We start from the raw sequence: 27,032 nt of genomic DNA, 5'->3' as shown, positions 1-27,032 counted from the left end.
GGTAAAAACTTTTAGCTCTAGTTAGTTATACAGAAGAGTGATTTCGAAGTTGTAAGTTTGAGGCTTAGCTGGAGGACAGCTATTATTGACCTGCTACTGTCTATTTCTAGTCCAGAAAAATAGCAAAGTTCAATCCATTACAATCACAGGCACTGCTGGGAGTCGAACCCAGGATCTCCTGTTCACAAGACAGGCGCTTTCACCTGCTAAGCCACAGCACCCGACGAGTTTGCGATGCACGTTGGCAATCCCGCTCTACAGAGCATGTGGAGGGCAGATTGTAATGTGAGGTGGTTACGCGCATGATAAAAGTTCACGGCCAACGTGGGGCTCAAACCCATGACCCTGAGATTAAGAGTCTCATGCTCTACCGACTGAGCTAGTCAGGCTGTTCATTCAAGCTCCTGCTATGGATTTACCTGACATTCGTACCTGGATTACAGTTTGCAAGGTGAGTCAGAGTGTCTGTTTGGGCCTCGAACCTACAACCCTGAGATTAGGAGAGTAATGCTTTGTGCAAAGTCTGGTGATCAGCAAGAGAGTGCTTTGAGTGGTAAAAACTTTTAGCTCTAGTTAGTTATACAGAAGAGTGATTTCGAAGTTGTAAGTTTGAGGCTTAGCTGGAGGACAGCTATTATTGACCTGCTACTGTCTATTTCTAGTCAGGAAAAATGGCATAGTTCAATCCATTACAATCAATGCTCGGAGTTGAACCCAGGATCTCCTGTTTACAAGACAGGCGCTTTCACCTGCTAAGCCACAGCGCCAGAGAAGTTTGCAATGCACGTTGGCAAGCCCGCTCTACAGAGCATGTGGAGCGCAGATTGTAATGTGAGTTGGTTACGCTCCAGAGAAAAGTTCACGCCCAACGTGGGGCTCGAACCCACGACCCTGAGATTAAGAGTCTCATGCTCTACCGACTGAGCTAGTCAGCCTATACATTCAAGCTCCTGCTTTGGATTTACCTGACATTCCTACCTGGATTGCAGTTTGCAAGGTGAGTCAGAGTGTCTGTTTGGGCCTCGAACCTACAACCCTGAGATTAGGAGAGTAATGCTTTGTGCAAAGTCTGGTGATCAGCAAGAGAGTGCTTTGAGTGGTAAAAACTTTTAGCTCTAGTTAGTTATACAGAAGAGTGATTTCGAAGTTGTAAGTTTGAGGCTTAGCTGGAGGACAGCTATTATTGACCTGCTACTGTCATATTATTAGTCAAGAAAAATGGCAAAGTTCAATCCATTACAATCACAGGCGCTGCTGGGAGTCGAACCCAGGATCTCCTGTTTACAAGACAGGCGCTGTCACCTGCTATGCCACAGCGCCCGACAAGTTTTCAATGCACGTTGGCAATCCCGCTCTACAGAGCATGTGGAGGGCAGATTGTAATGTGAGTTGGTTACGCGCAAGAGAAAAGTTCACGCCCAACGTGGGGCTCGAACCCACGACCCTGAGATTAAGAGTCTCATGCTCTACCGACTGAGCTAGTCAGGCTATACATTCAAACTCCTGCTTTGGATTTACCTGACATTCGTACCTGGATTGCAGTTTGCAAGGTGAGTCAGAGTGTCTGTTTGGGCCTCGAACCTACAACCCTGAGATTAGGAGAGTAATGCTTTGTGCAAAGTCTGGTGATCAGCAAGAGAGTGCTTTGAGTGGTAAAAACTTTTAGCTCTAGTTAGTTATACAGAAGAGTGATTTCGAAGTTGTAAGTTTGAGGCTTAGCTGGAGGACAGCTATTATTGACCTGCTACTGTCATATTATTAGTCCAGAAAAATAGCAAAGTTCAATCCATTACAATCACAGGCGCTGTTGGGAGTCGAACCCAGGATCTCCTGTTTACAAGACAGGCGCATTCACCTGCTAAGCCACAGCGCCCGACAAGTTTGCGATGCACGTTGGCAATCCCGCTCTACAGAGCATGTGGAGGGCAGATTGTAATGTGAGTTGGTTACGCGCAAGAGAAAAGTTCACGCCCAACGTGGGGCTCGAACCCACGACCCTGAGATTAAGAGTCTCATGCTCTACCGACTGAGCTAGTCAGGCTGTTCATTCAAGCTCCTGCTTTGGATTTACCTGACATTCGTACCTGGATTTCAGTTTGCAAGGTGAATCAGAGTGTCTGTTTTCGCATCGAACCTACAACCCTGAGATTAGGAGAGTCATGCTTTGTGAAAAGTCTAGTAATCAGCAAGAGAGTGCATTGAGTAGTAAAAACTTTTAGCTCTAGTTAGTTATACAGAAGAGTGATTTCGAAGTTGTAAGTTTGAGGCTTAGCTGGAGGACAGCTATTATTGACCTGCTACTGTCATATTATTAGTCAAGAAAAATAGCAAATTTCAATCCATTACAATCACAGGCGCTGCTGAGAGTCGAACCCAGGATCTCCTGTTTACAAGACAGGCGCTTTCACCTGCTAAGCCACAGCGCCCGACAAGTTTGCAATGCACGTTGGCAAGCCCGCTCTACAGAGCATGTGGAGCGCAGATTGTAATGTGAGTTGGTTACGCTCCAGTGAAAAGTGCACGCCCAACATGGGGCTCTAACCCACGACCCTGAGATTAAGAGTCTCATGCTCTACCGACTGAGCTAGTCAGGCTGTTCATTCAAGCTCCTGCTTTGGATTTACCTGACATTCGTACCTGGATTTCAGTTTGCAAGGTGAATCAGAGTGTCTGTTTGGGCCTCGAACCTACAACCCTGAGATTAGGAGAGTCATGCTTTGTGCAAAGTCTGGTGATCAGCAAGAGAGTGCTTTGAGTGGTAAAAACTTTTAGCTCTAGTTAGTTATACAGAAGAGTGATTTCGAAGTTGTTGTTTGAGGCTTAGCTGGAGGACAGCTATTATTGACCTGCTACTGTCATATTATTAGTCCAGAAAAATTGCAAAGTTCAATCCATTACAATCACAGGCGCTGTTGGGAGTCGAACCCAGGATCTCCTGTTTACAAGACAGGCGCATTCACCTGCTAAGCCACAGCGCCCGACAAGTTTGCAATGCACGTTGGCAATCCCGCTCTACAGAGCATGTGGAGGGCAGATTGTAATGTGAGTTGGTTACGCGCAAGAGAAAAGTTCACGCCCAACGTGGGGCTCGAACCCACGACCCTGAGATTAAGAGTCTCATGCTCTACCGACTGAGCTAGTCAGCCTATACATTCAAGCTCCTGCTTTGGATTTACCTGACATTCGTACCTGGATTGCAGTTTGCAAGGTGAGTCAGAGTGTCTGTTTGGGCCTCGAACCTACAACCCTGAGATTAGGAGAGTAATGCTTTGTGCAAAGTCTGGTGATCAGCAAGAGAGTGCTTTGAGTGGTAAAAACTTTTAGCTCTAGTTAGTTATACATAAGAGTGATTTCAAAGTTTTAAGTTTGAGGCTTAGCTGGAGGACAGCTATTATTGACCTGCTAGTGTCTATTTCTAGTCAGGAAAAATGGCATAGTTCAACCCATTACAATCAATGCTGGGAGTCGAACCCAGGATCTCCTGTTTACAAGACAGGCTCTTTCACCTGCTAAGCCACAGCGCCAGACACATTTGCAATGCATGTTGGCAAGCCCGCTCTACAGAGCATGTGGAGGGCAGATTGTAATGTGAGTTGGTTACGCGCAAGAGAAAAGTTCACGCCCAACATGGGGCTCGAACCCACGACCCTGAGATTAAGAGTCTCATGCTCTACCGACTGAGCTAGTCAGGGTATACATTCAAACTCCTGCTTTGGATTTACCTGACATTCGTACCTGGATTGCAGTTTGCAAGGTGAGTCAGAGTGTCTGTTTGGGCCTCGAACCTACAACCCTGAGATTAGGAGAGTAATGCTTTGTGCAAAGTCTGGTGATCAGCAAGAGAGTGCTTTGAGTGGTAAAAACTTTTAGCTCCAGTTAGTTATACAGAAGAGTGATTTCGAAGTTGTAAGTTTGAGGCTTAGCTGGAGGACAGCTATTATTGACCTGCTACTGTCATATTATTAGTCAAGAAAAATAGCAAATTTCAATCCATTACAATCACTGCTGAGAGTCGAACCCAGGATCTCCTGTTTACAAGACAGGCGCTTTCACCTGCTAAGCCACAGCGCCCGACAAGTTTGCAATGCACGTTGGCAAGCCCGCTCTACAGAGCATGTGGAGCGCAGATTGGAATGTGAGTTGGTTACGCTCCAGTGAAAAGTGCACGCCCAACATGGGGCTCTAACCCACGACCCTGAGATTAAGAGTCTCATGCTCTACCGACTGAGCTAGTCAGGCTGTTCATTCAAGCTCCTGCTTTGGATTTACCTGACATTCGTACCTGGATTTCAGTTTGCAAGGTGAATCAGAGTGTCTGTTTTCGCATCGAACCTACAACCCTGAGATTAGGAGAGTCATGCTTTGTGAAAAGTCTAGTGATCAGCAAGAGAGTGCATTGAGTAGTAAAAACTTTTAGCTCTAGTTAGTTATACAGAAGAGTGATTTCGAAGTTGTTGTTTGAGGCTTAGCTGGAGGACAGCTATTATTGACCTGCTACTGTCATATTATTAGTCCAGAAAAATAGCAAAGTTCAATCCATTACAATCACATGCGCTGTTGGGAGTCGAACCCAGGATCTCCTGTTTACAAGACAGGCGCTTTCACCTGCTAAGCCACAGCGCCCGACAAGTTTGCAATGCACGTTGGCAAGCCCGCTCTACAGAGCATGTGGAGGGCAGATTGTAATGTGAGTTGGTTACGCGCAAGAGAAAAGTTCACGCCCAACTTGGGGCTCGAACCCATGACCCTGAGATTAAGAGTCTCATGCTCTACCGACTGAGCTAGTCAGGCTGTTCATTCAAGCTCCTGCTTTGGATTTACCTGACATTCGTACCTGGATTGCAGTTTGCAAGGTGAGTCAGAGTGTCTGTTTTGGCCTCGAACCTACAACCCTGAGATTAGGAGAGTAATGCTTTGTGCAAAGTCTGGTGATCAGCAAGAGAGTGCTTTGAGTGGTAAAAACTTTTAGCTCTAGTTAGTTATACAGAAGAGTGATTTCGAAGTTGTAAGTTTGAGGCTTAGCTGGAGGACAGCTATTATTGACCTGCTAGTGTCTATTTCTAGTCAGGAAAAATGGCATAGTTCAATCCATGCTGGGAGTCGAACCCAGGATCTCCTGTTTACAAGACAGGCGCTTTCACCTGCTAAGCCACAGCGCCCGACAAGTTTGCAATGCACGTTGGCAAGCCCGCTCTACAGAGCATGCGGAGCGCAGATTGTAATGTGAGTTGGTTACGCTCAAGAGAAAAGTTCACGCCCAACGTAGGGCTCGAACCCACGACCCTGAGGTTAAGAGTCTCATGCTCTACCGACTGAGCTAGTCAGGCTGTTCATTCAAGCTCCTGCTTTGGATTTACCTGACATTCGTACCTGGATTTCAGTTTGCAAGTTGAATCAGAGTGTCTGTTTTTGCCTCGAACCTACAACCCTGAAATTAGGAGAGTCATGCTTTGTGAAAAGTCTGGTGATCAGCAAGAGAGTGCTTTGAGTGGTAAAAACTTTTAGCTCTAGTTAGTTATACAGAAGAGTGATTTCGAAGTTGTAAGTTTGAGGCTTAGCTGGAGGACAGCTATTATTGACCTGCTACTGTCTATTTCTAGTCAGGAAAAATGGCATAGTTCAATCCATTACAATCAATGCTGGGAGTTGAACCCAGGATCTCCTGTTTACAAGACAGGTGCTTTCACCTGCTAAGCCACAGCGCCCGACAAGTTTGCAATGCACGTTGGCAAGCCCGCTCTACAGAGCATGCGGAGCTTAGATTGTAATGTGAGTTGGTTACGCTCCAGAGAAAAGTTCACGCCCAACGTAGGGCTCGAACCCACGACCCTGAGATTAAGAGTCTCATGCTCTACCGACTGAGCTAGTCAGGCTGTTCATTCAAGCTCCTGCTTTGGATTTACCTGACATTCGTACCTGGATTGCAGTTTGCAAGGTGAGTCAGAGTGTCTGTTTTCGCCTCGAACCTACAACCCTGAGATTAGGAGAGTCATGCTTTGTGCAAAGTCTGGTGATCAGCAAGAGAGTGCTTTGAGTGGTAAAAACTTTTAGCTCTAGTTAGTTATACAGAAGAGTGATTTCGAAGTTGTACGTTTGAGGCTTAGCTGGAGGACAGCTATTATTGACCTGCTACTGTCATATTATTAGTCAAGAAAAATAGCAAAGTTCAATCCATTACAATCACAGGCGCTGCCGGGAGTCGAACCCAGGATCTCCTGTTTTCAAGACAGGCGCTTTCACCTACTAAGCCACAGCGCCCGACTGGTTTGCAATGCATGTTGGCAAGCCCGCTCTACAGAGCATGTGGAGCGCAGATTGTAATGTGAGTTGGTTACTTTCCAGAGAAAAGTTCACGCCCAACGTGGGGCTCGAACCCACGACCCTGAGATTAAGAGTCTCATGCTCTACCGACTGAGCTAGTCAGGCTGTTCATTCAAGCTCCTGCTTTGGATTTACCTGACATTCGTACCTGGATTTCAGTTTGCAAGTTGAATCAGAGTGTCTGTTTTCGCCTCGAACCTACAACCCTGAAATTAGGAGAGTCATGCTTTGTGAAAAGTCTGGTGATCAGCAAGAGAGTGCTTTGAGTGGTAAAAACTTTTAGCTCTAGTTAGTTATACAGAAGAGTGATTTCGAAGTTGTAAGTTTGAGGCTTAGCTGGAGGACAGCTATTATTGACCTGCTACTGTCATATTATTAGTCCAGAAAAATAGCAAAGTTCAATCCATTACAATCACAGCAGAGCATGTGAGCGGAGTGGAGCGGGAGCGAGCAGGGAGCGCGAGCGGCCGGATTTTGGACAGAGCGCAGAGCGTCATTTTTAAAAGGACGGAGCGTCGCCCTATGTCCCGCTCCAATTTCGCTCTGCTCACACCACGAGTCTGAAGCATGCTCAAGCCTGACCCAGAATCCATCTGTGTCTTGCACAGTCATCAACAGTAGACTATTTTCAGTCAAAACTCGGCTCAATAATGGTGTTCACCAAGTACTTCAAAATGGAAAATGAGAAGTCATACAGGTGTACTATTAATATAAAACTAACTAACAATGATAATGTGGTTCAAGAAAAAGAATGTGGTGACATCTTTTCAGTCAGTAAAGATTCATTTTGGAATCAAAAAAGTCACATCTCTCGAAAACACGAAAGTGTGCTACGTGAAGATGCTGGGAAGAAAGCAAAAGGTTAGCAAGTTGAATAGGGTAACTTGTAACAAAAGTGTAAAGTAAATATAGCCTAATATTCAAACAAATTCGTTTTGTCATTCAAAGTAGGCCTAATATATGGTTTGTTTAATTTAATTTGTGTCATCCATGAATTTGAATTTTATAGAGCAAGAGGAGCAGCAGCAGCAACAAGAGAAAAGGGCACACAAAGGCCCAACCATAACAAGGGAGAGAAAAAGAGAGCTAGATGTAGCATTTTTAAAATGATTTACATGGACTATGAACCGCTGAGTAAAGGAGAACGCGAAGGGATGCAACACTTCGCCAGCGCAGCTCAACCGGGCTACACCCCCCATGCTACCACACCGTACGGGACACACTCATGCCACATGCCCTGGAAGAGATGGAAGCCAAACTGCAAGACCTACTGCAAAATGGTGATGGGCTCGTTCTGTCAGCGGACATTTGTACCAGTAGAAGAGGGCACAGCTTCCTTGGCATCGTGGCCAGTTTCATTGATGGGACGTTCCGGGGGCACACGGCACACCGCAGATCGTATTTACCAAAAGTATGAAAGTGTACTGAAATATTGGAACGTGCAACGACGTGTGATTCGGGTCGTCACTGACAGTGCCAGCAACATGATCAAGGCATTTAACCTCCTCCCTGGCACTGAAGAGGAGGCGGAGGGTGAAGTGACCGCGGATGCCAGCAGCAGCGCAGAACATGAAGAGGAGGATGAGGGACCACCTGCGCCCTCGCAAGTCCATGTGGAAGTGATAACCTCTAATGTAGAAACTATGATAAATCAGTACTTTACTGTGTCAAATTTACATCTGAGATGCCCCATTCACATGCTTCAGCTGGCGATCAAAGACGCCATTAACGAGCACGACAACATTAATAGGCTGTTAGTGAAAGTCGGGCACCTGGTGAAAAGTGTACGCAAGAGCACCCTGAACACAGAGGAAACCGACCAATTAGGTGTCCGCCCCACAAATGCCTGCGCAACTCGATGGAGCAGCCAGCTGTGGATGATTCAGTCGTTCATCCGGTTGTTCCAAAAAGACCCGTTATGGCAAAACAAACTCAAGTCTAATGTTGCTAACATCACCCTGAATCAAGTACGGCAGCTGACGCACCTTGTCAGTGTGCTGACACCACTGGCAGACCTCACAGACAAAATGCAGAATGAGCTGGGGAACCTGGGGATGATCCTCCCTGCTGTCACATAAATCAAATCCCTGCTCACCGATGACACTCACGCAGCACTTTCAATGGGCATCGCTGCTTTTGCAGAAACATTGGCAAACAACGTGTCAATTCGCTATGGAATATACTATACTGATAAACATCTCATTTTAGCATCAGTGTTAGATCCCCGTTTCAAGACAGAATGGATAATCCGAGATGAGTCTGTATGCAACAAACTCGGGGAGATCCGCGACCTCCTCATAAAAGAAGTTGAGGAAATTAACGCTCCCAGCGGGACACCCGAGACAGACACCCCACCCGCCGCTGACCTGAATCCCGAGCCTGAACCAAAAAGAGCTTGCCTGTTCGGGTCATACTTCAGTGAGCAGCTACGCATAATTGGAGACGCCAAAGGTGAAGTCGAAAATTACCTCTCATCCCCGAGACAGAAACCGGACGCAGATGTTATTCGATTTTGGAAAGAAAACTCCACGTCTTTTCCCCGCCTGGCTAAAGTAGCTCGCATTGTGTTCAGCATCCCAAGCGGGTCTGCGAGCGCAGAGTGGGTTTTCTCCGCTGCTGGCCTGCTGTCAAGAAACCACCGCATGAGTCTGAAGCCTCAGACATTGGCCAAACTTGTGTTCTTGAAGGTGAACTCAAAAGAACTGTAGATAAGGAAAGCAATTCATTTTTTAAATTTTATTTTAAAGTTTGACAATGGATATAAGCCAACTTAAATTTTAATCCACGTGCAAGCTGCGCAAAAGTTCAGTTATCAGAATTTTGGCCTAATATTTAATTTACTTTTAAAACTTTGATGTATAGCCTGTATATTTTTAGTTATATAATTAGGCCCATTGATTCGTTTAATTTTACAGGACTTTTTGTGTATATTCCTTCTTACATAGGCTAGGCCTAATTTGTAATTTGAAATAAAACATTTCTATTTGGAAAATGTTGTCGTTGCTCTTTAGTTATTTGGGAGGTAAGGCTGTGGTTTAAGCTAAAAGTGAAATACATGCAGATTTTTTTCCTTTTTTTGGAGTGAGCGAGGGGGCGATTTGAGTGGAGCGGGATGCAAACTTTGTTGAGCGCTGGGCGATAATGAGCGGATTGGCCTGATGTGGCTTTGAGCGGGGGGAGCGGAGGGGTGAACAGCTCCGTGAGCAAGGAGCTGAGATTCTCACCGCTCCACTCCGCTCATATGCTCTGAATCACAGGCGCTGTTGGGAGTCGAACCCAGGATCTCCTGTTTACAAGACAGGCGCTTTCACCTGCTAAGCCACAGCGCCCGACAAGTTTGCGATGCACGTTGGCAATCCCGCTCTACAGAGCATGTGGAGGGCAGATTGTAATGGGAGTTGGTTACGCGCAAGAGAAAAGTTCACGCCCAACGTGGGGCTCAAACCCATGACCCTGAGATTAAGAGTCTCATGCTCTACCGACTGAGCTAGTCAGGCTGTTTATTCAAGCTCCTGCTTTGGATTTACCTGACATTCGTACCTGGATTTCAGTTTGCAAGGTGAATCAGAGTGTCTGTTTTCGCCTCGAACCTACAACCCTGAGATTAGGAGAGTCATGCTTTGTGAAAAGTCTGGTGATCAGCAAGAGAGTGCTTTGAGTGGTAAAAACTTTTAGCTCTAGTTAGTTATACAGAAGAGTGATTTCGAAGTTGTAAGTTTGAGGCTTAGCTGGAGGACAGCTATTATTGACCTGCTACTGTCATATTATTAGTCCAGAAAAATAGCAAAGTTCAATCCATTACAATCACAGGCGCTGCCAGGAATCGAACCCAGGATCTCCTGTTTACAAGACAGGCGCTTTCACCTGCTAAGCCACAGCGCCCGACTGGTTTGCAATGCACGTTGGCAAGCCCGCTCTACAGAGCATGTGGAGCGCAGATTGTAATGTGAGTAGGTTACGCTCCAGAGAAAAGTTCACGCCCAACGTGGGGCTCGAACCCACGACCCTGAGATTAAGAGTCTCATGCTCTACCGACTGAGCTAGTCAGGATATACATTCAAACTCCTGCTTTGGATTTACCTGACATTCGTACCTGGATTACATTTTGCAAGGTGAGTCAGAGTGTCTGTTTGGGCCTCGAACCTACAACCCTGAAATTAGGAGAGTCATGCTTTGTGAAAAGTCTGGTGATCAGCAAGAGAGTGCTTTGAGTGGTAAAAACTTTTAGCTCTAGTTAGTTATACAGAAGAGTGATTTCGAAGTTGTAAGTTTGAGGCTTAGCTGGAGGCCAGCTATTATTGACCTGCTACTGTCATATCATTAGTCCAGAAAAATAGCAAAGTTCAATCCATTACAATAACAAGCGCTGCCGGGAATCGAACCCAGGATCTCTTGTTTACAAGACAGGCGCTTTCACCTGCTAAGCCACAGCGCCCGACTGGTTTGCAATGCACGTTGGCAATCCCGCTCTACAGAGCATGTGGAGGGCAGATTGTAATGTGAGTTGGTTAAGCCCAAGAGAAAAGTTCACACCCAACGTGGGGCTCGAACCCATGACCCTGCGATTAAGAGTCTCATGCTCTACCGATTGAGCTAGTCAGGCTGTTCATTCAATCTCCTGCTTTGGATTTACCTGACATTCGTACCTGGATTTCAGTTTGCAAGGTGAATCAGAGTGTCTGTTTGGGCCTCGAACCTACAACCCTGAGATTAGGAGAGTAATGCTTTGTGAAAAGTCTGGTGATCAGCAAGAGAGTGCATTGAGTAGTAAAAACTTTTAGCTCCAGTTAGTTATACAGAAGAGTGATTTCGAAGTTGTAAGTTTGAGGCTTAGCTGGAGGACAGCTATTATTGACCTGCTACTGTCATATTATTAGTCCAGAAAAATAGCAAAGTTCAATCCATTACAATCACAGGCGCTGCTGGGAATCGAACCCAGGATCTCCTGTTTACAAGACAGGCGCTTTCACCTGCTAAGCCACAGCGCCCGACTGGTTTGCAATGCACGTTGGCAAGCCCGCTCTACAGAGCATGTGGAGCGCAGATTGTAATGTGAGTAGGTTACGCTCCAGAGAAAAGTTCACGCCCAACGTGGGGCTCGAACCCACGACCCTGAGATTAAGAGTCTCATGCTCTACCGACTGAGCTAGTCAGGCTGTTTATTCAAGCTCCTGCTTTGGATTTACCTGACATTCGTACCTGGATTTCAGTTTGCAAGGTTAATCAGAGTGTCTGTTTTCGCCTCGAACCTACAACCCTGAGATTAGGAGAGTCATGCTTTGTGAAAAGTCTGGTGATCAGCAAGAGAGTGCTTTGAGTGGTAAAAACTTTTAGCTCTAGTTAGTTATACAGAAGAGTGATTTCGAAGTTGTACGTTTGAGGCTTAGCTGGAGGACAGCTATTATTGACCTGCTACTGTCAAATTATTAGTCCAGAAAAATAGCAAAGTTCAATCCATTACAATCACAGGCGCTGCTGGGAGTCGAACCCAGGATCTCCTGTTTACAAGACAGGCGCTTTCACCTGCTAAGCTACAGCGCCCGACAATTTTGCAATGCACGTTGGCAATCAAGCTCTACAGAGCATGTGGAGGGCAGATTGTAATGTGAGTTGGTTACGCTCCAGAGAAAAGTTCACGCCCAACGTGGGGCTCAAACCCAAGACCCAGAGATTAAGAGTATCATGCTCTACCGACTGAGCTAGTCAGGCTATACATACAAAATCCTACTTTGGATTTACCTGACATTCGTACCTGGATTGCAGTTTGCAAGGTGAGTCAGAGTGTCTGTTTGGGCCTCGAACCTACAACCCTGAGATTAGGAGAGTCATGCTTTGTGAAAAGTCTGGTGATCAGCAAGAGAGTGCTTTGAGTGGTAAAAACGTTTAGCTCTAGTTAGTTATACAGAAGAGTGATTTCGAAGTTGTAAGTTTGAGGCTTAGCTGGAGGACAGCAATTATTGACCTGCTACTGTCTATTTCTAGTCCAGGAAACTAGCAAAGTTCAATCCATTACAATCACAGGCGCTGCTGGGAGTCGAACCCAGGATCTCCTGTTTACAAGACAGGCGCTTTCACCTGCTAAGCCACAGCGCCCGACAAGTTTGCAATGCATGTTGGCAAGCCCGCTCTACAGAGCATGCGGAGCGCAGAATGTAATGTGAGTTGGTTACGCTCCAGAGAAAAGTTCACGCCCAACGTGGGGCTCAAACCCAAGACCCAGAGATTAAGAGTCTCATGCTCTACCGACTGAGCTAGTCAGGCTATACATACAAACTCCTGCTTTGGATTTACCTGACATTCGTACCTGGATTGCAGTTTGCAAGGTGAGTCAGAGTGTCTGTTTGGGCCTCGAACCTACAACCCTGAGATTAGGAGAGTAATGCTTTGTGCAAAGTCTGGTGATCAGCAAGAGAGTGCTTTGAGTGGTAAAAACTTTTAGCTCTAGTTAGTTATACAGAAGAGTGATTTCGAAGTTGTAAGTTTGAGGCTTAGCTGGAGGACAGCTATTATTGACCTGCTACTGTCATATTATTAGTCCAGAAAAATAGCAAAGTTCAAACCATTACAATCACAGGCGCTGCTGGGAGTCGAACCCAGGATCTCCTGTTTACAAGACAGGCGCTTTCAACTGCTAAGCCACAGCGCCCAACAAATTTGCAATGCACGTTGGCAATCCCGCTCTACAGAGCATGTGGAGGGCAGATTGTAATGTGAGTTGGTTACGCGCAAGAGAAAAATTCACACCCAACGTGGGGCTCAAACCCATGACCCTGAGATTAAGAGTCTCATGCTCTACCGACTGAGCTAGTCAGGCTGTTCATTCAAGCTCCTGCTTTGGATTTACCTGACATTCGTACCTGGATTTCAGTTTGCAAGGTGAGTCAGAGTGTCTGTTTGGGCCTCGAACCTACAACCCTGAGATTAGGAGAGTAATGCTTTGTGCAAAGTCTGGTGATCAGCAAGAGAGTGCTTAAAACTTTTAGCTCTAGTTAGTTATACAGAAGAGTGCTTTCGAAGTTGTAAGTTTGAGGCTTAGCTGGAGGACAGCTATTATTGACCTGCTACTGTCATATTATTAGTCCAGAAAAATAGCAAAGTTCAATCCATTACATTCACAGGCGCTGCTGGGAGTCGAACCCAGGATCTCCTGTGTACAAGACAGGCGCTTTCACCTGCTAAGCCACAGCGCCCGACAAGTTTGTGATGCACGTTGGCAATCCCGCTCTACAGAGCATGTGGAGGGCAGATTGTACTGTGAGTTGGTTACGCTCCAGAGAAAAGTTCACGTCCAACGTGGGGCTCGAACCCACTACCCTGAGATTAAGAGTCTCATGCTCTACCGACTGAGCTAGTCAGGCTATACATTCAAACTCCTGCTTTGGATTTACCTGACATTCGTACCTGGATTGCAGTTTGCAAGGTGAGTCAGAGTGTCTGTTTGGGCCTCGAACCTACAACCCTGAGATTAGGAGAGTAATGCTTTGTGCAAAGTCTGGTGATCAGCAAGAGAGTGCTTAAAACATTTAGCTCTAGTTAGTTATACAGAAGAGTGCTTTCGAAGTTGTAAGTTTGAGGCTTAGCTGGAGGACAGCTATTATTGACCTGCTACTGTCATATTTTTAGTCAAGAAAAATAGCAAAGTTCAATCTATTACGATCACAGGCGCTGCTGGGAGTCGAACCCAGGATCTCCGGTTTACAAGACAGGCGCTTTCACCTGCTATGCCACAGCGCCCGACAAGTTTGCAATGCACGTTGGCAATCCCGCTCTACAGAGCATGTGGAGGGCAGATTGTAATGTGAGTTGGTTACGCTCCAGAGAAAATTTCACGCCCAACGTGGGGCTCGAACACACGACCCTGAGATTAAGAGTCTCATGCTCTACCGACTGAGCTAGTCAGGCTATACATTCAAACTCCTGCTTTGGATTTACCTGACATTCGTACCTGGATTGCAGTTTGCAAGGTGAGTCAGAGTGTCTGTTTGGGCCTCGAACCTACAACCCTGAGATTAGGAGAGTCATGCTTTGTGAAAAGTCTGGTGATCAGCAAGAGAGTGCTTTGAGTGGTAAAAACTTTTAGCTCTAGTTAGTTATACAGAAGAGTGATTTCGAAGTTGTAAGTTTGAGGCTTAGCTGGAGGACAGCAATTATTGACCTGCTACTGTCTATTTCTAGTCCAGGAAACTAGCAAAGTTCAATCCATTACAATCACAGGCGCTGCTGGGAGTCGAAACCAGGATCTCCTGTTTACAAGACAGGCGCTTTCACCTGCTAAGCCACAGCGCCCGACAAGTTTGCAATGCACGTTGGCAAGCCCGCTCTACAGAGCATGCGGAGCGCAGATTGTAATGTGAGTTGGTTACGCTCCAGAGAAAAGTTCACGCCCAACGTGGGGCTCAAACCCAAGACCCAGAGATTAAGAGTCTCATGCTCTACCGACTGAGCTAGTCAGGCTATACATACAAACTCCTGCTTTGGATTTACCTGACATTCGTACCTGGATTGCAGTTTGCAAGGTGAGTCAGAGTGTCTGTTTGGGCCTCGAACCTACAACCCTGAGATTAGGAGAGTAATGCTTTGTGCAAAGTCTGGTGATCAGCAAGAGAGTGCTTTGAGTGGTAAAAACTTTTAGCTCTAGTTAGTTATACAGAAGAGTGATTTCGAAGTTGTACGTTTGAGGCTTAGCTGGAGGACAGCTATTATTGACCTGCTACTGTCATATTATTAGTCAAGAAAAATAGCAAAGTTCAATCACAGGCGCTGCTGGGAGTCGAACCCAGGATCTCCTGTTTACAAGACAGGCGCTTTCACCTGCTAAGCCACAGCGCCCGACAAGTTTGCAATGCACGTTGGCAAGCCCGCTCTACAGAGCATGCGGAGCGCAGATTGTAATGTGAGTTGGTTACGCTCCAGAGAAAAGTTCACGCCCAACGTGGGGCTCAAACCCAAGACCCAGATATTAAGAGTCTCATGCTCTACCGACTGAGCTAGTCAGGCTATACATACAAACTCCTGCTTTGGATTTACCTGACATTCGTACCTGGATTGCAGTTTGCAAGGTGAGTCAGAGTGTCTGTTTGGGCCTCGAACCTACAACCCTGAGATTAGGAGAGTAATGCTTTGTGCAAAGTCTGGTGATCAGCAAGAGAGTGCTTTGAGTGGTAAAAACTTTTAGCTCTAGTTAGTTATACAGAAGAGTGATTTCGAAGTTGTAAGTTTGAGGCTTAGCTGGAGGACAGCTATTATTGACCTGCTACTGTCATATTATTAGTCCAGAAAAATAGCAAAGTTCAATCCATTACAATCACAGGCGCTGCTGGGAGTCGAACCCAGGATCTCCTGTTTACAAGACAGGCGCTTTCACCTGCTAAGCCACAGCCCCCGTCTAGTTTGCAATGCACGTTGGCAAGCCCACTCTACAGAGCATGCGGAGCGCAGATTGTAACGTGAGTTGGTTACGCGCAAGAGAAAAGTTCACGCCCAACGTGGGGCTCGAACCCACGACCCTGAGATTAAGAGTCTCATGCTCTACCGACTGAGCTAGTCAGGCTATACATTCAAACTCCTGCTTTGGATTTACCTGACATTCGTACCTGGATTGCAGTTTGCAAGGTGAGTCAGAGTGTCTGTTTGGGCCTCGAACCTACAACCCTGAGATTAGGAGAGTAATGCTTTGTGCAAAGTCTGGTGATCAGCAAGAGAGTGCTTTGAGTGGTAAAAACTTTTAGCTCTAGTTAGTTATACAGAAGAGTGATTTCGAAGTTGTAAGTTTGAGGCTTAGCTGGTGGACAGCTATTATTGACCTGCTACTGTCATATTATTAGTCCAGAAAAAAAGCAAAGTTCAATCCATTACAATCACAGGCGCTGCTGGGAGTCGAACCCAGAATCTCCTGTTTACAAGACAGGCGCTTTCACCTGCTAAGCCACAGCGCCCGACTAGTTTGCAATGCACGTTGGCAATCCCGCTCTACAGAGCATGTGGAGGGCAGATTGTAATGTGAGTTGGTTAAGCGCAAGAGAAAAGTTCACAGCCAACGTGGGGCTCGAACCCATGACCCTGAGATTAAAAGGTTCATGCTCTACCGACTGAGCTAGTCTGGCTATACATTCAAACTCCTGCTTTGGATTTACCTGACATTCGTACCTGGATTGCAGTTTGCAAGGTGAGTCAGTGCGTCTGTTTTCGCCTCGAACCTACAACCCTGAAATTAGGAGAGTCATGCTTTGTGAAAAGTCTGGTGATCAGCAAGAGAGTGCTTTGAGTGGTAAAAACTTTTAGCTCTAGTTAGTTATACAGAAGAGTGATTTCGAAGTTGTAAGTTTGAGGCTTAGCTGGAGGACAGCTATTATAGACCTGCTACTGTCTATTTCTAGTCCAGAAAAATAGCAAAGTTTAATCCATTACAATCACTGCTGGGAGTCTAACCCAGGATCTCCTGTTTACAAGACAGGCGCTTTCACCTGCTAAGCCACAGCGCCCGACAAGTTAGCAATGCACGTTGGCAAGCCCGCTCTACAGAGCATGTGGAGCGCAGATTGTAATGTGAGTTGGTTACGCTCCAGAGAAAAGTTAACACCCAACGTGGGGCTCAAACCCACGACCCTGAGATTAAAAGGTTCATGCACTACCGACTGAGCTAGTCTGGCTATACATTCAAACTCCTGCTTTGGATTTACCTGACATTCGTACCTGGATTGCAGTTTGCAAGGTGAGTCAGAGTGTCTCTTTGGGCCTCGAACCTACAACCCTGAGATTAGGAGAGTAATGCTTTGTGCAAAGTCTGGTGATCAGCAAGAGAGTGCTTTGAGGGCTAAAAACTTTTAGCTCTAGTTAGTTATACAGAAGAGTGATTTCGAAGTTGTAAGTTTGAGGCTTAGCTGGAGGACAGCTATTATTGACCTGCTACTGTCATATTATTAGTCCAGAAAAATAGCAAAGTTCAATCCATTACATTCACAGGCGCTGCTGGGAGTCGAACCCAGGATCTCCTGTGTACAAAACAGGCGCTTTCAACTGCTAAGCCACAGCGCCCGACAAGTTTGCAATGCACGTTGGCAATCCCGCTCTACAGAGCATGCGGAGCGCAGATTGTAAATTGAGTTGGTTACGCTCCAGAGAAAAGTTCACGCCCAACGTGGGGCTCAAACCCATGACCCTGAGATTAAGAGTCTCATGCTCTACCGACTGAGCTAGTCAGGCTGTTCATTCAAGCTCCTGCTTTGGATTTACCTGACATTCGTACCTGGATTTCAGTTTGCAAGGTGAATCAGAGTGTCTGTTTTCGCCTCGAACCTACAACCCTGAGATTAGGAGAGTCATGCTTTGTGAAAAGTCTGGTGATCAGCAAGAGAGTGCTTTGAGTGGTAAAAACTTTTAGCTCTAGTTAGTTATACAGAAGAGTGATTTCGAAGTTGTAAGTTTGAGGCTTAGCTGGAGGACAGCTATTATTGACCTGCTACTGTCTATTTCTAGTCCAGAAAAATAGCAAAGTTCAATCCATTACAATCACAGTCGCTGCTGGGAGTCGAACCCAGGATCTCCTGTTTACAAGAAAGGCGCTTTCACCTGCTAAGCCACAGCGCCCGACAAGTTTGCAATGCACGTTGGCAAGCCCGCTCTACAGAGCATGCGGAGCGCAGATTGTAAAGTGAGTTGGTTACGCTCCAGAGAAAATTTCATGCCCAACGTGGGGCTCGAACCCACGACCCTGAGATTAAGAATCTCATTTTCTACCAACTGAGCTAGTCTGGCTATACATTCAAACTCCTGCTTTGGATTTACCTGACATTCGTACCTGGATTGCAGTTTGCAAGGTGAGTCAGAGTGTCTCTTTGGGCCTCGAACCTACAACCCTGTGATTAGGAGAGTAATGCTTTGTGCAAAGTCTGGTGATCAGCAAGAGAGTGCTTAAAACTTTTAGCTCTAGTTAGTTATACAGAAGAGTGCTTTCGAAGTTGTAAGTTTGAGGCTTAGCTGGAGGACAGCTATTATTGACCTGCTACTGTCATATTATTAGTCAAGAAAAATAGCAAAGTTCAATACATTACGATCACAGGCGCTGCTGGGAGTCGAACCCAGGATCTCCTGTGTACAAGACAGGCGCTTTCACCTGCTAAGCCACAGCGCCTGACAAGTTTGCAATGCACGTTGGCAATCCCGCTCTACAGAGCATGTGGAGGGCAGATTGTAATGTGAGTTGGTTACGCTCCAGAGAAAAGTTCACGCCCACCGTGGGGCTCGAACCCACGACCCTGAGATTAAGAGTCTCATGCTCTACCGACTGAGGTAGTCAGGCTATACATTCAAACTCCTGCTTTGGATTTACCTGACATTCGTACCTGGATTGCAGTTTGCAAGGTGAGTCAGAGTGTCTCTTTGGGCCTCGAACCTACAACCCTGAGATTAGGAGAGTAATGCTTTGTGCAAAGTCTGGTGATCAGCAAGAGCGTGCTTTGAGTGCTAAAAACTTTTAGCTCTAGTTAGTTATACAGAAGAGTGATTTCGAAGTTGTAAGTTTGAGGCTTAGCTGGAGGACAGCTATTATTGACTTGCTACTGTCATATTATTAGTCCAGAAAAATAGCAAAGTTCAATCCATTACATTCACAGGCGCTGCTGGGAGTCGAACCCAGGATCTCCTGTGTACAAGACAGGCGCTTTCACCTGCTAAGCCACAGCGCCCGACAAGTTTGCAATGCATGTTGGCAATCCCGCTCTACAGAGCATGTGGAGGGCAGATTGTAATGTGAGTTGGTTAAGCGCAAGAGAAAAGTTCACACCCAACGTGGGGCTCAAACCCATGACCATGAGATTAAGAGTCTCATGCTCTACCGACTGAGCTAGTCAGGCTGTTCATTCAAGCTCCTGCTTTGGATTTACCTGACATTCGTACCTGGATTTCAGTTTGCAAGGTGAATCAGAGTGTCTGTTTTCGCCTCGAACCTACAACCCTGAGATTAGGAGAGTAATGCTTTGTGCAAAGTCTGGTGATCAGCAAGAGAGTGCTTTGAGTGGTAAAAACTTTTAGCTCTAGTTAGTTATACAGAAGAGTGATTTCGAAGTTGTAAGTTTGAGGCTTAGCTGGAGGACAGCTATTAATGACCTGCTACTGTCATATTATTAGTCCAGAAAAATAGCAAAGTTCAATCCATTACAATCACAGGCGCTGCAGGGAGTCGAACACAGGATCTCCTGTTTACAAGACAGGCGCTTTCACCTGCTAAGCCACAGCCCCCGTCTAGTTTGCAATGCACGTTGGCAAGCCCATTCTACAGAGCATGCGGAGCGCAGATTGTAACGTGAGTTGGTTACGCGCAAGAGAAAAGTTCACGCCCAACGTGGGGCTCCAACCCACAACCCTGAGATTAAGAGTCTCATGCTCTACCGACTGAGCTAGTCAGGCTATACATTCAAACTCCTGCTTTGGATTTACCTGACATTTGTACCTGGATTGCAGTTTTCAAGGTGAGTCAGAGTGTCTGTTTGGGCCTCGAACCTACAACCCTGAGATTAGGAGAGTAATGCTTTGTGCAAAGTCTGGTGATCAGCAAGAGAGTGCTTTGAGTGGTAAAAACTTTTAGCTCTAGTTAGTTATACAGAAGAGTGATTTCGAAGTTGTAAGTTTGAGGCTTAGCTGGTGGACAGCTATTATTGACCTGCTACTGTCATATTATTAGTCCAGAAAAAAAGCAAAGTTCAATCCATTACAATCACAGGCGCTGCTGGGAGTCGAACCCAGAATCTCCTGTTTACAAGACAGGCGCTTTCACCTGCTAAGCCACAGCGCCCAACTAGTTTGCAATGCACGTTGGCAATCCCGCTCTACAGAGCATGTGGAGGGCAGATTGTAATGTGAGTTAGTTAAGCGCAAGAGAAAAGTTCACAGCCAACGTGGGGCTCGAACCCATGACCCTGAGATTAAAAGGTTCATGCTCTACCGACTGAGCTAGTCTGGCTATACATTCAAACTCCTGCTTTGGATTTACCTGACATTCGTACCTGGATTGCAGTTTGCAAGGTGAGTCAGAGTGTCTCTTTGGGCCTCGAACCTACAACCCTGAGATTAGGAGAGTAATGCTTTGTGCAAAGTCTGGTGATCAGCAAGAGAGTGCTTTGAGTGGTAAAAACTTTTAGCTCTAGTTAGTTATACAGAAGAGTGATTTCGAAGTTGTAAGTTTGAGGCTTAGCTGGAGGACAGCTATTATTGACTTGCTACTGTCATATTATTAGTCCAGAAAAATAGCAAAGTTCAATCCATTACATTCACAGGCGCTGCTGGGAGTCGAACCCAGGATCTCTTGTTTACAAGACAGGCGCTTTCACCTGCTAAGCCACAGCGCCCGACAAGTTAGCAATGCACGTTGGCAAGCCCGCTCTACAGAGCATGAGGAGCGCAGATTGTAATGTGAGTTGGTTACGCTCCAGAGAAAAGTTAACACCCAACGTGGGGCTCAAACCCACGACCCTGAGATTAAAAGGTTCATGCACTACCGACTGAGCTAGTCTGGCTATACATTCAAACTCCTGCTTTGGATTTACCTGACATTCGTACCTGGATTGCAGTTTGCAAGGTGAGTCAGAGTGTCTCTTTGGGCCTCGAACCTACAACCCTGAGATTAGGAGAGTAATGCTTTGTGCAAAGTCTGGTGATCAGCAAGAGAGTGCTTTGAGGGCTAAAAACTTTTAGCTCTAGTTAGTTATACAGAAGAGTGATTTCGAAGTTGTAAGTTTGAGGCTTAGCTGGAGGACAGCTATTATTGACCTGCTACTGTCATATTATTAGTCCAGAAAAATAGCAAAGTTCAATCCATTACATTCACAGGCGCTGCTGGGAGTCGAACCCAGGATCTCTTGTTTACAAGACAGGCGCTTTCACCTGCTAAGCCACAGCGCCCGACAAGTTTGCAATGCACGTTGGCAAGCCCGCTCTACAGAGCATGTGGAGCGCAGATTGTAATGTGAATTGGTTATGCTCCAGAGAAAAGATCGCGCCCAACGTGGGGCTCGAACCCACGACCCTGAGATTAAGAGTCTCATGCTCTACCGACTGAGCTAGTCAGGCTATACATTCAAACTCCTGCTTTGGATTTACCTAACATTCGTACCTGGATTGCAGTTTGCAAGGTGAGTCAGAGTGTCTGTTTGGGCCTCGAACCTACAACCCTGAGATTAGGAGAGTAATGCTTTGTGCAAAGTCTGGTGATCAGCAAGAGAGTGCTTTAAACTTTTAGCTCTAGTTAGTTATACAGAAGAGTGATTTCGAAGTTGTAAGTTTGAGGCTTAGCTGGAGGACAGCTATTATAGACCTGCTACTGTCTTTTTCTAGTCCAGAAAAATAGCAAAGTTCAATCCATTACAATCACTGCTGGGAGTCGAACCCAGGATCTCCTGTATACAAGACAGGCGGTTTCACCTGCAAAGCCACAGCGCCCTACAAGTTTGCAATGCACGTTGGCAAGCCCGCTCTACAGAGCATGTGGAGCGCAGATTGTAATGTGAGTTGGTTACGCTCCAGAGAAAAGTTCACACCCAACGTGGGGCTCGAAACCACGACCCTGAGATTAAGAGACTCATGCTCTACCGACTGAGCTAGTCAGGCTATACATTCAAACTCCTGCTTTGGATTTACCTGACATTCGTACCTGGATTGCAGTTTGCAAGGTGAGTCAGAGTGTCTGTTTGGGCCTCGAACCTACAACCCTGAGATTAGGAGAGTAATGCTTTGTGCAAAGTCTGGTGATCAGCAAGAGAGTGCTTTGAGTGGTTAAAACTTTTAGCTCTAGTTAGTTATACAGAAGAGTGCTTTCAAAGTTGTAAGTTTGAGGCTTAGCTGGAGGACAGCTATTATTGACCTGCTACTGTCTATTTCTAGTTCTGAAAATCAGCACATTTTAATCCATTATGATCACAGGCGCTGCTGGGAGTCGAACCCAGGATCTCCTGTTTACAAGACAGGCGCTTTCACCTGCTAAGCCACAGCCCCCGACAAGTTTGCAATGCACGTTGGCAAGCCCGCTCTACAGAGCATGCGGAGCGCAGATTGTAATGTGAGTTGGTTACGCGCAAGAGATAAGTTCACACCCAACGTGGGGCTCGAACCCACGACCCTGAGATTAAGAGTCTCATGCTCTACCGTCTGAGCTAGTCAGGCTATACATTCAAACTCCTGCTTTGGATTTACCTGACATTCGTACCTGGATTGCAGTTTGCAAGGTGAGTCAGAGTGTCTGTTTGGGCCTCGAACCTACAACCCTGAGATTAGGAGAGTAATGCTTTGTGCAAAGTCTGGTGATCAGCAAGAGAGTGCTTTGAGTGGTTAAAACTTTTAGCTCTAGTTAGTTATACAGAAGAGTGCTTTCAAAGTTCTAAGTTTGAGGCTTAGCTGGAGGACAGCTATTATTGACCTGCTACTGTCTATTTCTAGTCCTGAAAATTAGCACATTTTAATCCATTATGATCACAGGCGCTGCTGGGAGTCGAACCCAGGATCTCCTGTTTACAAGACAGACGCTTTCACCTGCTAAGCCACAGCCCCCGACAAGTTCGCAATGCACGTTGGCAAGCCCGCTCTATAGAGCATGCAGAGCGCAGATTGTAATGTGAGTTGGTTAAGCGCAAGAGATAAATTCACACCCAACGTGGGGCTCGAACCCACGACCCTGAGATTAAGAGTCTCATGCTCTACCGACTGAGCTAGTCAGGCTATAAATTCAAACTCCTGCTTTGGATTTACCTGACATTTGTACCTGGATTGCAGTTTGCAAGGTGAGTCAGAGTGTCTGTTTGGGCCTCGAACCTACAACCCTGAGATTAGGAGAGTAATGCTTTGTGCATAGTCTGGTGATCAGCAAGAGAGTGCTTTGAGTGGTAAAAATGTTTAGCTCTAGTTAGTTATACAGAAGAGTGATTTCGAAGTTGTACGTTTGAGTCTTAGCTGGAGGACAGCTATTATAGACCTGCTACTGTCTATTTCTAGTCCAGAAAAATAGCAAAGTTCAATCCATTACAATCACTGCTGGGAGTCTAACCCAGGATCTCCTGTTTACAAGACAGGCGCTTTCACCTGCTAAGCCACAGCGCCCGACAAGTTTGCAATGCACGTTGGCAAGCCCGCTCTACAGAGCATGTGGAGCGCAGATTGTAATGTGAGTTGGTTACGCTCCAGAGAAAAGTTCACGCCCAACGTGGGGCTCGAACCCACTACCCTGAGATTAAGAGTCTCATGCTCTACCGACTGAGCTAGTCAGGCTACACGTTTAAACTCCTGCTTTGGATTTACCTGACATTCGTACCTGGATTTCAGTTTGCAAGGTGAGTCAGAATGTCTCTTTGGGCCTCGAACCTACAACCCTGAGATTAGGAGAGTAATGCTTTGTGCGAAGTCTGGTGATCAGCAAGAGAGTGCTTTGAGAGCTAAAAACTTTTAGCTCTAGTTAGTTATACAGAAGAGTGATTTCGAAGTTGTACGTTTGAGGCTTAGCTGGAGGACAGCTATTATTGACCTGCTACTGTCATATTATTAGTCCAGAAAAATAGCAAAGTTCGATCCATTACATTCACTGCTGGTAGTCAAACCCAGGATTTCCTGTTTACAAGACAGGCGCTTTCACCTGCTAAGCCACAGCGCCCGACTAGTTTGCAATGCACGTTGGCAATCCCGCTCTACAGAGCATGTGGAGGGCAGATTGTAATGTGAGTTGGTTAAACGCAAGAGAAAAGTTCACACCCAACTTGGGGCTCGAACCCATGACCCTGAGATTAAGAGTCTCATGCTCTACCGAATGAGCTAGTCAGGCTGTTCATTCAAGCTCCTGCTTTGGATTTACCTGAAATTCGTACCTGGATATCAGTTTACAAGGTGAATCAGAGTGTCTGTTTGGGCCTCGAACCTACAACCCTGAGATTAGGAGAGTAATGCTTTGTGCAAAGTCTGGTGATCAGCAAGAGAGTGCTTTGAGTGGTAAAAACTTTTAGCTCTAGTTAGTTATACAGAAGAGTGATTTCGAAGTTGTAAGTTTGAGGCTTAGTTGGAGGACAGCTATTATAGACCTGCTACTGTCTATTTCTAGTACAGAAAAATAGCAAAGTTCAATCACTGCTGGGAGTCGAACCCAGGATCTCCTGTTTACAAGACAGGCGCTTTCACCTGCTAAGCCACAGCGCCCGACAAGTTTGCAAGCCCGCTCTATAGAGCATGTGGAGCGCAGATTGTAATGTGAGTTGGTTACGCTCCAGAGATAAGATCACGCCCAACGTGGGGCTCGAACCCACGACCCTGAGATTAAGAGTCTCACGCTCTACCGACTGAGCTAGTCAGGCTATACATTCAAACTCCTGCTTTGGATTTACCTGACATTCGTACCTGGATTGCAGTTTGCAAGGTGAGTCAGAGTGTCTGTTTGGGCCTCGAACCTACAACCCTGAGATTAGGAGAGTAATGCTTTGTGCAAAGTCTGGTGATCAGCAAGAGAGTGCTTTGAGTGGTTAAAACTTTTAGCCCTAGTTAGTTATACAGAAGAGTGCTTTCGAAGTTGTAAGTTTGAGGCTTAGCTGGAGGACAGCTATTATTGACCTGCTACTGTCTATTTCTAGTCCAGAAAAATAGCAAAGTTCAATCCATTACAATCACAGGCGCTGCTGGGAGTCGAACCCAGAATCTCCTGTTTACAAGACAGGCACTTTCACCTGCAAAGCCACAGCACCCGACAAGTGTTCAATGCACGTTGGCAATCCCGCTCTACAGAGCATGTGGAGGGCAGATTGTAATGTGAGTTGGTTAAGCGCAAGAGAAAAGTTCACACCCAACGTGGGGCTCAAACCCATGACCCTGAGATTCAGAGTCTCATGCTCTACCGAATGAGCTAGTCAGGCTGTTCATTCAAGCTCCTGCTTTGGATTTACCTGACATTCGTACCTGGATTTCAGTTTGGAGGGTGAATCAGAGTGTCTGTTTTCGCCTCGAACCTACAACCCTGAAATTAGGAGAGTCATGCTTTGTGAAAAGTCTGGTGATCAGCAAGAGAGTGCTTTAAACTTTTAGCTCTAGTTAGTTATACAGAAGAGTGATTTCGAAGTTGTAAGTTTGAGGCTTAGCTGGAGGACAGCTATTATTGACCTGCTACTGTCTATTTCTAGTCCTGAAAATCAGCACATTTTAATCCATTATGATCACAGGCGCTGCTGGGAGTCAAACCCAGGATCTCCGGTTTACAAGACAGGCGCTTTCATCTGCTAAGCCACAGCGCACGACAAATTTGCAATGCATGTTGGCAATCCAGTTCTACAGAGCATGTGGAGGGCAGATTGTAATGTGAGTTGGTTACGCGCAAGAGAAAAGTTCACGCCCAACGTGGGGCTCAAACCCATGACCCTGAGATTAAGAGTCTCATGCTCTACCGACTGAGCTAGTCTGGCTGTTCATTCAAGCTCCTGCTTTGGATTTACCTGACATTCGTACCTGGATTTCAGTTTGCAAGGTGAATCAGAGTGTCTGTTTTCGCCTCGAACCTACAACCCTGAGATTAGGAGAGTCATGCTTTGTGAAAAGTCTGGTGATCAGCAAGAGAGTGCTTTGAGTGGTAAAAACTTTTAGCACTAGTTAGTTATACAGAAGAGTGATTTCGAAGTTGTAAGTTTGAGGCTTAGCTGGAGGACAGCTATTATTGACCTGCTACTGTCTATTTCTAGTCCAGAAAAATAGCAAAGTTCAATCCATTACAATCACAGGCGCTGCTGGGAGTCAAACCAAGGATCTCCTGTTTACAAGACAGGCGCTTTCACCTGCTAAGCCACAGCGCCCGACAAGTTTCCAATGCACGTTGGCAAGCCCGCTCTACAGAGCATGCGGAGGGCAGATTGTAATGTGAGTTGGTTACGCGCAACAGAAAAGTTCACGCCCAACGTGGGGCTCAAACCCATGACCCTGAGATTAAGAGTCTCATGCTCTACCGACTGAGCTAGTCAGGCTGTGTATTCAAGCTCCTGCTTTGGATTTACCTGACATTCGTACCTGGATTGCAGTTTGCAAGGTGAGTCAGAGTGTATGTTTGGGCCTCGAACCTACAACCCTGAGATTAGGAGAGTAATGCTTTGTGCAAAGTCTGGTGATCAGCAAGAGAGTGCTTTGAGTAGTTAAAACTTTTAGCTCTAGTTAGTTATATAGAAGAGTGCTTTCAAAGTTGTAAGTTTGAGGCTTAGCTGGAGGACAGCTATTATTGACCTGCTACTGTCTATTTCTAGTCCTGAAAAATAGCAAAGTTCAATCACAGGCGCTGCTGGGAGTTGAACACAGGATCTCCTGTTTACAAGACAGGTGCTTTAACCTGCTAAGCCACAGCGCCCGACAAGTTTGCAATGCACGTTGGCAATCCCGCTCTACAGAATATGTGGAGGGCAGATTGTAATGTGAGTTGGTTACTAGCAAGAGAAAAGTTCACACCCAACGTGGGGCTCGAACCCATTACCCTGAGATTAAGAGTCTCATGCTCTACCTACTGAGCTAGTCAGGCTGTTCATTCAAACTCCTGCTTTGGATTTACCTTACATTCGTACCTGGATTTCAGTTTGCAAGGTGAATCAGAGTGTCTGTTTTCGCCTCGAACCTACAACCCTGAAATTAGGAGAGTCATGCTTTGTGAAAAGACTGGTGATCAGCAAGAGAGTGCTTTGAGTGGTAAAAACTTTTAGCTCCGACAAGTCTTCCTAGGTTTT

The 27,032-nt window shown here is 46.1% G+C and overlaps 42 non-coding genes across 42 annotated transcripts; all 42 read right to left on the bottom strand.

Annotated features, from left to right (window-relative positions):
* Positions 1 to 147: 147 nt before the first annotated feature.
* On the bottom strand, positions 148 to 221 carry trnat-ugu. The gene has a single exon. It is a non-coding gene; the product is annotated as a tRNA-Thr (tRNA).
* A 641-nt stretch (positions 222 to 862) lies between these two features.
* trnak-cuu lies at positions 863 to 935 on the bottom strand. Its single transcript has one exon. It is a non-coding gene; the product is annotated as a tRNA-Lys (tRNA).
* A 480-nt stretch (positions 936 to 1,415) lies between these two features.
* trnak-cuu lies at positions 1,416 to 1,488 on the bottom strand. Its single transcript has one exon. It is a non-coding gene; the product is annotated as a tRNA-Lys (tRNA).
* Positions 1,489 to 1,968: 480 nt separating this feature from the next.
* On the bottom strand, positions 1,969 to 2,041 carry trnak-cuu. The gene has a single exon. It is a non-coding gene; the product is annotated as a tRNA-Lys (tRNA).
* A 311-nt stretch (positions 2,042 to 2,352) lies between these two features.
* Positions 2,353 to 2,426, bottom strand: trnat-ugu. The gene has a single exon. It is a non-coding gene; the product is annotated as a tRNA-Thr (tRNA).
* Positions 2,427 to 2,521: 95 nt separating this feature from the next.
* trnak-cuu lies at positions 2,522 to 2,594 on the bottom strand. Its single transcript has one exon. It is a non-coding gene; the product is annotated as a tRNA-Lys (tRNA).
* Positions 2,595 to 3,073: 479 nt separating this feature from the next.
* trnak-cuu lies at positions 3,074 to 3,146 on the bottom strand. The gene has a single exon. It is a non-coding gene; the product is annotated as a tRNA-Lys (tRNA).
* A 1,020-nt stretch (positions 3,147 to 4,166) lies between these two features.
* Positions 4,167 to 4,239, bottom strand: trnak-cuu. Its single transcript has one exon. It is a non-coding gene; the product is annotated as a tRNA-Lys (tRNA).
* Positions 4,240 to 4,718: 479 nt separating this feature from the next.
* trnak-cuu lies at positions 4,719 to 4,791 on the bottom strand. Its single transcript has one exon. It is a non-coding gene; the product is annotated as a tRNA-Lys (tRNA).
* Positions 4,792 to 5,800: 1,009 nt separating this feature from the next.
* Positions 5,801 to 5,873, bottom strand: trnak-cuu. Its single transcript has one exon. It is a non-coding gene; the product is annotated as a tRNA-Lys (tRNA).
* A 311-nt stretch (positions 5,874 to 6,184) lies between these two features.
* On the bottom strand, positions 6,185 to 6,258 carry trnas-uga. The gene has a single exon. It is a non-coding gene; the product is annotated as a tRNA-Ser (tRNA).
* A 95-nt stretch (positions 6,259 to 6,353) lies between these two features.
* Positions 6,354 to 6,426, bottom strand: trnak-cuu. Its single transcript has one exon. It is a non-coding gene; the product is annotated as a tRNA-Lys (tRNA).
* A 3,150-nt stretch (positions 6,427 to 9,576) lies between these two features.
* Positions 9,577 to 9,650, bottom strand: trnat-ugu. Its single transcript has one exon. It is a non-coding gene; the product is annotated as a tRNA-Thr (tRNA).
* Positions 9,651 to 10,129: 479 nt separating this feature from the next.
* On the bottom strand, positions 10,130 to 10,203 carry trnat-ugu. The gene has a single exon. It is a non-coding gene; the product is annotated as a tRNA-Thr (tRNA).
* A 95-nt stretch (positions 10,204 to 10,298) lies between these two features.
* Positions 10,299 to 10,371, bottom strand: trnak-cuu. The gene has a single exon. It is a non-coding gene; the product is annotated as a tRNA-Lys (tRNA).
* Positions 10,372 to 10,682: 311 nt separating this feature from the next.
* On the bottom strand, positions 10,683 to 10,756 carry trnat-ugu. The gene has a single exon. It is a non-coding gene; the product is annotated as a tRNA-Thr (tRNA).
* A 479-nt stretch (positions 10,757 to 11,235) lies between these two features.
* On the bottom strand, positions 11,236 to 11,309 carry trnat-ugu. The gene has a single exon. It is a non-coding gene; the product is annotated as a tRNA-Thr (tRNA).
* A 95-nt stretch (positions 11,310 to 11,404) lies between these two features.
* Positions 11,405 to 11,477, bottom strand: trnak-cuu. The gene has a single exon. It is a non-coding gene; the product is annotated as a tRNA-Lys (tRNA).
* Positions 11,478 to 11,788: 311 nt separating this feature from the next.
* trnat-ugu lies at positions 11,789 to 11,862 on the bottom strand. The gene has a single exon. It is a non-coding gene; the product is annotated as a tRNA-Thr (tRNA).
* A 478-nt stretch (positions 11,863 to 12,340) lies between these two features.
* trnat-ugu lies at positions 12,341 to 12,414 on the bottom strand. The gene has a single exon. It is a non-coding gene; the product is annotated as a tRNA-Thr (tRNA).
* Positions 12,415 to 12,893: 479 nt separating this feature from the next.
* trnat-ugu lies at positions 12,894 to 12,967 on the bottom strand. Its single transcript has one exon. It is a non-coding gene; the product is annotated as a tRNA-Thr (tRNA).
* Positions 12,968 to 13,437: 470 nt separating this feature from the next.
* Positions 13,438 to 13,511, bottom strand: trnat-ugu. Its single transcript has one exon. It is a non-coding gene; the product is annotated as a tRNA-Thr (tRNA).
* Positions 13,512 to 14,150: 639 nt separating this feature from the next.
* On the bottom strand, positions 14,151 to 14,223 carry trnak-cuu. Its single transcript has one exon. It is a non-coding gene; the product is annotated as a tRNA-Lys (tRNA).
* Positions 14,224 to 14,533: 310 nt separating this feature from the next.
* Positions 14,534 to 14,607, bottom strand: trnat-ugu. Its single transcript has one exon. It is a non-coding gene; the product is annotated as a tRNA-Thr (tRNA).
* Positions 14,608 to 15,076: 469 nt separating this feature from the next.
* trnat-ugu lies at positions 15,077 to 15,150 on the bottom strand. Its single transcript has one exon. It is a non-coding gene; the product is annotated as a tRNA-Thr (tRNA).
* A 479-nt stretch (positions 15,151 to 15,629) lies between these two features.
* Positions 15,630 to 15,703, bottom strand: trnat-ugu. The gene has a single exon. It is a non-coding gene; the product is annotated as a tRNA-Thr (tRNA).
* Positions 15,704 to 15,798: 95 nt separating this feature from the next.
* trnak-cuu lies at positions 15,799 to 15,871 on the bottom strand. Its single transcript has one exon. It is a non-coding gene; the product is annotated as a tRNA-Lys (tRNA).
* A 311-nt stretch (positions 15,872 to 16,182) lies between these two features.
* trnat-ugu lies at positions 16,183 to 16,256 on the bottom strand. Its single transcript has one exon. It is a non-coding gene; the product is annotated as a tRNA-Thr (tRNA).
* A 1,025-nt stretch (positions 16,257 to 17,281) lies between these two features.
* trnat-ugu lies at positions 17,282 to 17,355 on the bottom strand. The gene has a single exon. It is a non-coding gene; the product is annotated as a tRNA-Thr (tRNA).
* Positions 17,356 to 18,377: 1,022 nt separating this feature from the next.
* On the bottom strand, positions 18,378 to 18,451 carry trnat-ugu. Its single transcript has one exon. It is a non-coding gene; the product is annotated as a tRNA-Thr (tRNA).
* A 479-nt stretch (positions 18,452 to 18,930) lies between these two features.
* trnat-ugu lies at positions 18,931 to 19,004 on the bottom strand. Its single transcript has one exon. It is a non-coding gene; the product is annotated as a tRNA-Thr (tRNA).
* A 1,032-nt stretch (positions 19,005 to 20,036) lies between these two features.
* On the bottom strand, positions 20,037 to 20,110 carry trnat-ugu. The gene has a single exon. It is a non-coding gene; the product is annotated as a tRNA-Thr (tRNA).
* Positions 20,111 to 20,589: 479 nt separating this feature from the next.
* Positions 20,590 to 20,663, bottom strand: trnat-ugu. The gene has a single exon. It is a non-coding gene; the product is annotated as a tRNA-Thr (tRNA).
* A 479-nt stretch (positions 20,664 to 21,142) lies between these two features.
* On the bottom strand, positions 21,143 to 21,216 carry trnat-ugu. Its single transcript has one exon. It is a non-coding gene; the product is annotated as a tRNA-Thr (tRNA).
* A 95-nt stretch (positions 21,217 to 21,311) lies between these two features.
* Positions 21,312 to 21,384, bottom strand: trnak-cuu. The gene has a single exon. It is a non-coding gene; the product is annotated as a tRNA-Lys (tRNA).
* An 847-nt stretch (positions 21,385 to 22,231) lies between these two features.
* trnat-ugu lies at positions 22,232 to 22,305 on the bottom strand. Its single transcript has one exon. It is a non-coding gene; the product is annotated as a tRNA-Thr (tRNA).
* Positions 22,306 to 22,400: 95 nt separating this feature from the next.
* On the bottom strand, positions 22,401 to 22,473 carry trnak-cuu. Its single transcript has one exon. It is a non-coding gene; the product is annotated as a tRNA-Lys (tRNA).
* A 310-nt stretch (positions 22,474 to 22,783) lies between these two features.
* Positions 22,784 to 22,857, bottom strand: trnat-ugu. Its single transcript has one exon. It is a non-coding gene; the product is annotated as a tRNA-Thr (tRNA).
* Positions 22,858 to 22,952: 95 nt separating this feature from the next.
* Positions 22,953 to 23,025, bottom strand: trnak-cuu. Its single transcript has one exon. It is a non-coding gene; the product is annotated as a tRNA-Lys (tRNA).
* Positions 23,026 to 23,498: 473 nt separating this feature from the next.
* On the bottom strand, positions 23,499 to 23,571 carry trnak-cuu. The gene has a single exon. It is a non-coding gene; the product is annotated as a tRNA-Lys (tRNA).
* A 997-nt stretch (positions 23,572 to 24,568) lies between these two features.
* On the bottom strand, positions 24,569 to 24,641 carry trnak-cuu. Its single transcript has one exon. It is a non-coding gene; the product is annotated as a tRNA-Lys (tRNA).
* Positions 24,642 to 25,120: 479 nt separating this feature from the next.
* trnaq-cug lies at positions 25,121 to 25,193 on the bottom strand. The gene has a single exon. It is a non-coding gene; the product is annotated as a tRNA-Gln (tRNA).
* Between the last annotated feature and the right edge of the window lie 1,839 nt (positions 25,194 to 27,032).

The sequence above is a fragment of the Coregonus clupeaformis genome, chromosome 10, assembly GCF_020615455.1.
Source record: "Coregonus clupeaformis isolate EN_2021a chromosome 10, ASM2061545v1, whole genome shotgun sequence".
In the NCBI taxonomy this organism is placed as follows: Eukaryota; Metazoa; Chordata; class Actinopteri; order Salmoniformes; family Salmonidae; genus Coregonus; species Coregonus clupeaformis.
Note: the sequence above shows the minus strand (reverse complement) of the source record. Positions and strands in the feature narration are given on the sequence as shown.